This window comes from Danio rerio, chromosome 16 (assembly GCF_049306965.1).
Source record: "Danio rerio strain Tuebingen ecotype United States chromosome 16, GRCz12tu, whole genome shotgun sequence".
Classification (NCBI taxonomy): domain Eukaryota; kingdom Metazoa; phylum Chordata; class Actinopteri; order Cypriniformes; family Danionidae; genus Danio; species Danio rerio.
In genome coordinates this window covers 17,417,501-17,428,348 of record NC_133191.1, presented here as the reverse complement: position 1 = coordinate 17,428,348, position 10,848 = coordinate 17,417,501, and the positions used below count along the sequence as shown (strand labels likewise).

Here is a 10,848-nt window from a genome sequence, read left to right as displayed (position 1 = left end):
GAGTTAGACTGATCGTCTCACTGAGCACTGTGTGTTCCTGTCTCTTTTCTTCTGTGTCCTACTATGTGTCTGTCTCTAATAAAACCCCCAACCTCCGTTATCTCTCTCTCTCTCTTTCTCTCTTACCTCCCTCTCTCTCTGGCTGCCTTTCTCAATCACTTACTCACCCACTCTGGCCTTACAAGGAAAGGCAGGCAGGGTTGATGTCATAGAATGAGGAATGCTTAAAGAATCCAAATGGGGCGAGACTGGGGGAGAGACAGAGAGGTGTTTGGTTTGTAATACGCATGACCTGTGCAAAAGACAAACGAGAGAGAACTTGTTTAGACGAAGGGAGGGTGTCAGTCTTTTAAGAGAGACAAGTATTGTAGGGGGAGGGTCCAACAGCTGTGCATCTAAAAGAAAAGTTATCATCGAAAACTGTTTTTCAGGGGCACAGAGAGGGAGATACAAAAAAGGGAGGCTCAGAGAGAAACAAAAAAGGAGAAGGAGACGGGCTTATAGGTAAGTTAAAGCTGCACTTGATTGCTTATTTGGTTTGTAAATTACTTTTTAATGGCTTTTGTGCATAGCAAGTAACACAAACAGCATACTTTCAATAAAGCAGATTAAAACTAGATTTTCTCACTTTTAATTATGCTAACAGTAAATGAACAATTTTAAAGAAAAAAACAATATAATATTATATGAAAAGTAAATTAGGATATTTGCTGATCCAATAAAGCTACTAAAAACCTACCGTTTGTCCAAATAACGGATATATTAATGTACCTTTCAGGCAAAGATGTTGGTCTTTCTAAATTTGTGATTTCTAGAGAATTACGTTTTTACAATGTCTCTAATTCATGGCTGTGTTTAAATTGTAGACAAATGCACAAACAAATAAGCTAATGTGAAGAATGTCAATGGGCAATTGGTACAACACTGCAACTGAAATTGTTCCATATCTTCAGACCTTAACAGAAGGATTTGTCAAACAGGACCCATTTGTTTCTCATTCTACAGGGGTCAGAACAACATCTAAAACAATAACATTAGCCACTTGAATACACCAGAGAGTCCAGTAACAAAGCTGGCCCATACAGTATGCATCCAGTACAATTGATCACAGAAAGATTTCAAAGGCAAATATCAAACAATGTAAAGATGTGGCACACTTTGGTGGCACTTCTTATGGGATCAGTCACATTATGCTATCCGAACTGTGCCCAGGCACGTTTCCAGGTTCATTTGACATGTGTAAGTGCTCGGAATCAGGCTCATGTGAGGTTTAGTTAACCGACCCTGGCTTGGTTGGAAGAGGTGTGCCAGAGCGTGGTTCAGTTGGGCTTTTGTGCAGTATGCATGTAGTTTAAATGCAAAATGCGCCTTAGCCCGAAACTGAAGACACGACATCACTTTTAAAGGGACTGTTTTACATGGATTTATTAATCATTCTTACTTTTCAAAGAACGTGAACTGTCATAGTTTATTAAAAACGCAAACCCCTTGCTGAACATCAGTTGCACCCTCAGCAAATCTCCTAATACCTGCAGCACGAGGACTTTATGATAATTTATGAGAATCAATAGTTGTGGATTTGTTCTGCAAAATATGTGACTTTGTTACTGCATCCTAAACGACTAAAACGAAATAACTAAAGCATATATACTGGGCGAGAGCACTTCTCTTCCTGTTAAGCTGAACAGTTGCATCATTGATAAAGTAAGCATGCTTAGGTTCAGTAGGTAAAGATGCAGTGTAAGGCAGGCTGTCTAAGGAGGGGGAGGCAGGCCAACCTCGCTTTAGCACGGATCGAGGCAATTGTGCCTAGCGGGAGTCCCTTATAGGGACTGTTGCTAGATTATGAAACATGTATGAAATGTGTTGATGTGTTCAAAAACTGTATATGGTCACTCAGCCTTTTCAAACTTTGTTTTTACCCTTAATTTAAGAAACTTGAAAATGGAAGCATTGTAATAATGATATGGCCAGTCCAGAGTCCCTTATGGTGGGTACAGCATATGCCTATTATAAATAATGTCAACATGAATTCAGGTTTAGACAAAAAGCCAAACAAGAAAGAACTTGTTTAGATGGAGGGATGATGTCATTCCAAGAGACATGTAGTGGGAGGGCTGTAAGAAACATGAGTAGAGGAGGTAGAACAGTCCAACAGTTTCATTAAAAACAAAATAGTTTTTTGGTTCACAGAAAGAGAGGTTTACTAAAACACGACAAGGAGACAGGTATAAGTCAAAGCTGATTGCTATATTTTTATTTAATTAGCTACTTTGCCGTGGCTTTTGTGCATAACTACTGAAGTAACAAATTGGCACAAAATCCAAACAGTATACTTATAAATATATATATATATATATATATATATATATATATATATATATATATATATATATATATATATATATATATATATATATGAAAGTATATGAACTATATAGAAAAAACAGAACACCCTATATCTTACAAAATTTTGAAAACCCTGCTATTATAACAGAATTAAAAGAGCAGTTTATAAAGATTATTTCCTATTTTAAATTATGTTTGATGACCAGAATAATTTATTTAACCAATTATGTTTTCTCTTTATAAATAAATAAATTCATTAATTAATCGCAGCAAATTCATACATACATATTGTGCAGATCTCTTTTAACAGTAGTTACCATTGGCTTCAGTTTTTGTCCCACCTCCAGCGGTCATGCGGAATGCGGAAGCGTCAACCGGAAGTGTGTCTAGAGTCGGTACATTAGGAAAAAGTTTATGTGAGCGGAGCAGATTCACTGGTTGACGTCCCCTCTAGAGCTTCCTAGTTTTAACAGCATGGTGCTTAACGCCTATACAGCAATATAAAGTGGTATAAATTAAGAAAGGATATTCACAAAGAAGGATATTTGTCCATAAAAGCCCCGTAAGGGTTGAAATCAGAGGCGGTTTCTGCATTAGACAATCTGTATCTACTGCTTAACAGCATCTTTTACGAAGAAAACGAACAGTAAGTGTCTTTTCCACATCTTTTTTTTTTCTGACGTTTGTTGGTTTTCACACACTGCTATCTGCATTCGCATCAAAACCTCAAACACATTCGGGGTGGTTTGTAACGTTAGAAATCGATTAAGTTAAATAGCACAATTGTAAGTCGTGGTGTTTTGTATTTAAAATGCAAACGCATAGTGTCTTCATTATAGCACTGATATAAGTGAAATAATATGATCTAAAATGTTTATATAAAAGGTGAGGGGTGGGGCGCGTGGGTTAAAATTGTTAATTGTGTAATATTATTCATAGATGTGACGTTAACGTTATATGTAAAGATTCATGAGTGTGTTTGTCATTTAACACAATTGGTTTTCTTTTATTGAATTCAAATATAGAGCTGTATTTCACTGGTTTTCCAGTCAGATGTCCATATAAGGTGAAAGCATCTTGTTTTCCTTTGCTCGCACTGCTGTTATGTCTGATTAAAAACGATCAGGAACAGCGAACTTACACAAGTTTCCGAGTCTAAAGAACAAGACCACAATTACATCATTTCAAAATTTAAAGCGAGGATGGTGTTGTGAATGAACGAATAAGTTTTCTGGGTGGAGTGCCTGTAAGAATGACTATGGGATTTACTGGCCTTTAGGCAACGCAAGTGTGTTTTAGGATTTTCCAGTTTAATAAGCATGTGTGGTGAATGCGTCTATCGTACTCTAATGGGAAATACAGTGAGCTCCAACATTTACTTATGCTGTTTAAATAATTGTTCCCCTTTCAATTATATATATATATATATATATATATATATATATATATATATATATATATATATATATATATATATATATATATATAATTATTATTATTTTTTTTTTTGGAAGGACATTTATGTATTAGCAAATTGGTAGGCAGCAGGTCACATTAGGACAAAAAGTTTGACAACAACACTGTAGTGATTTTTGAACCACTGCTCATGCTTTCTAAACAACTGTTGGTCTTCAAAGTGCTTTCTAAACGTTTTATTGGTCTTCAAAGTGCATCCACATGACCTGTTAACAAATTCTACACAGGAAAATGTTATCTCTTATACCTGTTGTACATGATTGTGGATTGCTATTTAATGTTTGTTTTAAAGTATTAATAATACTTATTATTGTATTAAATGGCTTGTTCATATATAGATAGGTGGTGGAATGTATAGTCAGGTAAAAGTACCATTGATTGCCAAAAAATTTGTGCGAGTAAAATATCTGTTCTGATTACTATTCACTTTACTGAGTAAAAGTCCTTCTAAAGGTACTTAAGAGTAGTAAGTGTGTTACTGTGTTCACAACGAAGGCAGTGTGAGAGGCAAAGTTCGCTCTTGCCGCCCTGACGACAACGCTGTCTTCATAGCTAAGCCGGAGAGAGCTTCAAAATTCACTACATTGAAATGTTCACATATTCTACATTGAATATATCTGAAATGTTCTAAAGCAGCAATACTGTCATTATAGTTAGTGAGATTCCATTTTTTTTTAAGGAGAAAAACGTATATCAATAATCAAAAACAAGCGCTTGGGAACAACTGTGGTCAGAACCAAAATTCACAGGACTGTCTAGGCTTGGGTGGTAGTCAAATTTTGATACTGTCAAACCTCCTCCCTATTTTACCTCGGTATCCGGTATTACTGTGCATATTGTAAAAAATTATTACGAAAGGCTCAGACAGCATCACCAAAATGTTGTCTGGAGCCTAAACCGCGCGTGCTCTCTTGGGATCGATATTGTTAGACCGCGTGCCTTCTCTCAAATTACACCAGAGTTACCGACCGCTTCCGCACTTTATTCGGAAATTTATTCCTGCACCGCAAGAAATCTGGACTGGTCCCGCGATACAGCAGAGGGAATGCAGACCTCTAGTTCGTATTTCCCACGTCTCCCTCGGTCGAAACTGGAAATACTGACAAACTGCAAGTCACTTGGTGCACGACTCACCATCTTACCTCACCTCTCTCTCTCCCCCACATTGTTCCGTGATGACAATCATGCATAAGCATTTGTAGGCATTAAGTAAATAATATTTATTATTTAATAAATGTCTCCTATTTAAGTGCGTTGTTTTTTATGATGGTAAAACGGTATTGAAATTGACACTTATGCTATTTTTAGATCCCGCAGTATGCCATATTACCGTATTACTTCCCAAGCCTACTGTGTTCCCTGGAATTTTCTCAAGTTGTGGGTTATAAAATCAACTTGATTTCAACTCTCCTCGATGTCCACACCAGCGAAGATGAGCCACGTTGCTCTTCGCTGCTTATCGCTCCCATTGAAAATAAATGACTTCTGGGTCCGTTTTTTCAAAAGGTTTAATCTGGGTAAAATTGATACGAATTTAGTAATTCTGTTTTTGCAATCCATGATCACTTAATCCAGCTTACTTTTTGAGCCAGTTTTTCAAAGCAACATCAGATTGGATCAATCTGATCAAGGTAGGAACTTTTCTGGACCATTAAATCTGGATAACCAGTGCTCAAACAGGATGGGAAATCACAATTTAGAACTATAGATATGTAAAGAGCAACAAGTAGAATAGCCAGTGTGGGGTTAATATAAGTTTATTTTTAATTAAAATGAAAACATGTTTCCCAGGGATGGGTTGCAGCTGGGAGAGACCAGCTTGTCTGAGCTTAGCCTTTAGGAGACGAATCTCAATTCTTGCCTTGGTTTGCTGCAGTCAGTTTGGTCAGAGTTAGTTGTTCCTCTGCCAGATGAAGCTGTGCTTCTGCCCTTTCAGTCTCTTTTTGCAATTGTTGAAAGTGATTAAAAAAAAAAAAAAAAAAAAAAAATATATATATATATATATATATATATATATATATATGTGTGTGTGTGTGTGTGTGTGTGTGTGTGTGTGTGTGTGTGTGTGTGTGTGTGTGTGTGTCAAATTGGTGAAACCCATCAAAACCCTGAAAATGTACTAAAGTAAAATTACATATTTTTGAAACTACTTGATCAAGTACAATATACGAATAACTAATCAATTTCAGTAAGTTAAGTATCTGTGATTTATTTACAAGTGCCACATAAAAAAATTAATTTATTGACAATCCTTAATGACCCACATTATATGCACCTCCCGATATGACGTAATTATGCGATGCATCTGAGATATGCGCAAGCCAAGCATAACCCAGACAGATTGTGGGTGTGACATGCTTTTCAACATTGTCACCCAAAACAATAGAATCCCGCTGCTTGTGGAGTTGTCACCTCATCAAATTCCATCAGAATGGCTTTGTAAATGTTTAAACTGGATTCAGGAAAGGAAGTTTGTCTCATATTAGTCATTGCTGTCAAGTGTTGTTATACAGTTAGAGTCATTGTGCATGAACAGTCATAAATTACATCTTAAACTGTGGTGTCACAGAATGATGTCAAGTAGTTGACAGCTCAGCGTCACCACACACAGTTGTAGTCATTATTATTAGCTTTTTATTTTCTATTTATTTATTTTTTTTAATACTTGCTAAATGATGTTTAGCAGAGCAAGAAAATTTGTACAGTATGTCTGATTATATTTTGTCTTCTGGAGAAAGGCTTATTTGTTTTTTTTTATTTCGGCTAGAGGAAAAGCAGTTTCTTAATTTATTAAAATCCATTTTAAGATCAAAATTATTAGCTCTGTTAAGCTATATTTTTTCGATAGTCTACAGAATAAACCATCACTATACAATAACTTGCCTAATTACCATAACCTGCCTAGTTAACCTAATGTACCTAGTTAAGCCTTTAAATGTTGCTTTAAGCTTTATAGAAGTCTTAAAAAATATCTAATAAAATAATATTTGCTGTCATCATGGCAAAGATCAAATAAATCAGTTATTAGAGATGAGTTATTAAAACTATTTTGTTTAGAAATGTGTTGAAAAAAATCTTCTCTCTGTTAAACTGAAAATGGGGTAAAAATAAACAGGAGGGCTAATAATGCTAACTTCAACTGTATGCCATCATGAGGTGAAAAAGCAGTTCCTCTTTCCCAAAAATTAAAATATTACTAATAAAAAATCAATTCTAGTCAAACACAGTTATAAGATACTTGCATTATTATAGAACTGTGACCAACAAAGTACATAGATTTGCTGTAGCGGAGATGCAATCTCTAGAGGAACCAAGAAAACGGCTATGCAGAAAATGACTGCCTGCTATTGGAAGGCATATAGAGGAACTATGACACAATTGTTTTTGTCTATGCTTGTTTGATTGCTTTAAAACACTGTTCACATCTGCAGTCACAGAGAAACATTACTCAATGCAATTTCAACATCTCTCATTATTCACATCATCAGTTTGTAGAACAAACGTTGAATTTGCATGTCATGCACTGATCCTCAATTAGTTTCCAAGTTTTCCTCTGGGGTACCATTTACAGACCACAATATTCATCTAGGCTGCACAAGAAGCCCTCAAGGAGCCAGATCAGCTAGTGCTTTCCACAAATAGGGCCAGAATTCCTGTATCACATACTGTACTGTAGTCATTGTGATCAAGTGATGAAATGCAGACACATTCGTAAGACCATTGGAATATTTATATTGCAGCTGTTTCTCTCTTTTCGTGGCACACACATACTGTGAGAAGGTGCTAGTTTGATCACATTTAATTATTTTCTGGAACACCATAGTGGGTAGTGAAAGTTCTTCTGTAGAGTGTTATGCTTGTTTGAACTGCACCACTTTACAGTTAGACATTTGTTTTCCAATTGATTGATTTCCTCTTACTAATGTGTTGTCTACCTTCTTCACATTATCTGAGAGGCTAGCAGTGTAGCCATACCATTAGCGTTCCCATGGAGACCAAATACACCAGCCAAACTGGCAGCTGGTGACCTCAACAAGCAGAGACACTTGAGAGCATGCACTGATCTTGGTTTAGAACTACGGAAGGGTAATAAGTTGATAATTTCCAATATATTTGTAGTGCTTTTGCTTGAAGAATTTAAAATCGTGAACACTCAAATATTAAAGATTTTACATTCAACAGGAGAAAGAAATACGTAAGTTTAGAACTGCTAAAGTAAATAGTAAGGAAATGTTAATTTTCTGCGAAGTAATCTTTAAATTTTTTTTTACCATTAAGTTTTTTTTAAAGGTCCCATATGCAATAGTATCTGGATACAGCCTTTATGATGCAAGCTGAGATTGCATCACTCAGCGATGCAATGTCAGACACAATGTACTTAAATGGTGCGAGTGACGTCACTGTGAAGGGTTGAGTTAGGGGTGGGGTTAGGTGAGCCCATTAAAAACCATTTGATGCAGCTCAGATTGCACTGCACCAGGTCTGCATCCAGACCCCTCTCTCCATATACAGCATTGGTTCAATAAGTTCAATAAAAAAAAATGGTTAATGTCCAGAAATATATACTTTTTACATGCTTATTTATTACTCTGTAAAATAGCTCCAGAATAGAAGGTCCATATTGCCTCTATTTGAATGGGTCGTGAATATTAATGACCTCTGCTCTGACATGCAGCTCTCACAGACAGATACACACACAAGCGTACAGCTATCTTTTTGGGGACTTATATAGACACAATAATATACCTATAGACACAATAATATACTGTACAGCAGGAGTGTCCAAACTTGGTCTTGGAGGGCTGGTGTCCTGCAGATTTTAGCTCCAACTTGCTTCAACACACCTGCAAATATGTTTCTAGAAAGCCTAGTAAGAGCTTGATTAGCTAACCCAGGTGTTTCTGAATAGGGTTGGAACTAAACTTTGCAGGACATTACCCTCCAGGAACGACACCCTTGCCGTACGAACTGTATATTCTATCCCCCAACCCTCACAGGAAATAATCTGCATTTTTACTATAGGTGGGCATTAGATATATATATATATATATATTTTATTCTAGATTAATCTCACTGTAATCATGGAATTAGTCTAGATTAGACTAAAATGGCTAATTTGAAATCTGTCAAAGGCATTCAGAATATGTGTGCTACCCAAATAAAGACTAAAAGTAAGTCTTTGAGAACGAATTTCTCAAGCCAAGAAGTGCATTAGAACAGGGACTTATCTCCTGTTTCCAAAATGCATCACAAACTGCTTGAGAAACTGTTCTATTATGAAAATTGGAGATGAAAATAAATGATATTCAATAAGATGTAGTTGTTTACTAAATGTTTATTCAGTTAAATGTGAATTTTGAACTGTAGGCTTACATAAGCTCAAAACAGTGATTTTTGATCACCTTAATCTGACTAAAGTCATAACTAAACTAAACAGAAATGCAATTAAGACATGTAGAGTATGCATATATTATTGGCATTATTGAAGTAAACACCGCAATTAAACTTTTACCGTCATGTAGGACTTTTCGCCATATTTTCTGACAAGTTTCACTTACGTGGCTGTCAATAAAGGACCAGACACACACCCACATCCCGAAATGCGAAAGTTGTTTTTTTTTTTTTCCCCTTTCGGTGTGCGTTATTAATTTGCATAACACTCTCACCAGTCTCAATACCCCGCTTTGTCACGGGGGCATGAATTAATTTTTCATGAGTGATAGTGAAACTGTCAAACTGCAGTTAGTCACCGAAAATTACAGGAAACTCTTGCATGAAAGCACTTCATGTAAACACCTGAATTATATTATTGTCTATTAAGGCAAATAACTAGATTACAGATGTTCATGTAATTGTAGCCAGAAGTGTCTTCGAAGTAAGTGAAAGATTCAGAAGTGCACTTTTTTGTCAGACGGCTCATCGTAGGGCTGGACGATATGACACATTTTATATCACAATATACTTCTTAATTTCGCTCTATGATATGATTCCGAGATGCGAGTGCCTTTGCCTCACTTGAGTGTCGCTCCATTGGAAATAAAATAACAAACTTGACTGCAGGTCGCACACCTGAAGCGCCATGCATTTTAGAATTCTAAACATAGGTTTCTATCAGGGGACACACAACGTCGCTTTAAGTCGGCGACTGTCCGCGGCGCCCAGCCAGGATTCAGGACACTTCATGTTTCTGCTACGCCACAGAGCTCCATCTGAATAGTTTCATTTTAAATAACAAGTGAATGTCTGTGTCTGGTTTTCCGTGTAGTGGCCCTAAGCGGGTCATACGGTGCCTCTGGTTTAAACTCAAAGTTAATTCTGGCTGCTTTCACATCTAGACTTTTGTTTCGAACCTGTCTCATTTGCCCAGTTAGCGCTGCTCATTTGGCATTTGTGAAACCACCAATCACGCTCAGATCCACGGCAAAACAATCGCTCCGAGATCACTTGAACGAGGTGGTCTCGGCTTGATTGAAATGAACTCTAGAGCAGTTGGCTGTAAAACTATATAAAAGCCACAAATGATTGTGGACTCTCTGCTTGGTCTGTGTTCGAGTCGTACATGTACGGCTGAATGCTGATCCTCTCATTCTTGCTGCTTCTCTCTGTCTGAGCGGGGAAGCTCTTGGATCCGCCCCCTTGTTACGTTGGGCGGGAATTTGAAACAAATTTTAATGTGAAGCAACACACCCTTAAAACGCCCCCCAAATAACACTTTTGAACACATAATAAAAAAAAATCTGAATTGTTTTGAACTGAACCTAAACCGGCACAATCAGAAGAACCATAATATTAATATTAAATCATAAAAAAGGGGTACGCTTCTTTTTAAAGTATTTTGTATTTGTAATATATATGTATATTTATGTGTTTATATTTTACTTAAAGTAGTTGCTTACTTTATATCCAAAGGAAAGAAAGATCTCCTTTTCAAGGTATCTAAATAAATGTGTTTTGAAACTAATGAAGACAGAAGTCAATGATTCATTAATTATTTAGCCTGACATGTTTACTGTTCCAAAACAT

At 36.4% G+C, this 10,848-nt stretch overlaps 1 protein-coding gene across 6 annotated transcripts in view; it reads left to right on the top strand.

Moving 5' to 3' along the window:
- The first annotated feature begins 422 nt into the window (after positions 1-422).
- Positions 423-10,848, top strand: part of zyx (zyxin) — a 47,858-nt gene continuing 37,432 nt past the window's right edge. For 3 of the 6 annotated variants that reach the window (XR_012391503.1, XM_073925158.1, XM_021466716.2), the window contains exon 1: positions 423-504. The gene's annotated coding sequence lies outside the window, so the exon portion shown is untranslated. Of the gene's footprint in view, positions 505-2,776; positions 2,996-10,848 lie in introns of those variants that run through there. The other 3 variants (XR_012391502.1, XM_073925157.1, NM_001109824.2) reach the window with 1 other exon arrangement.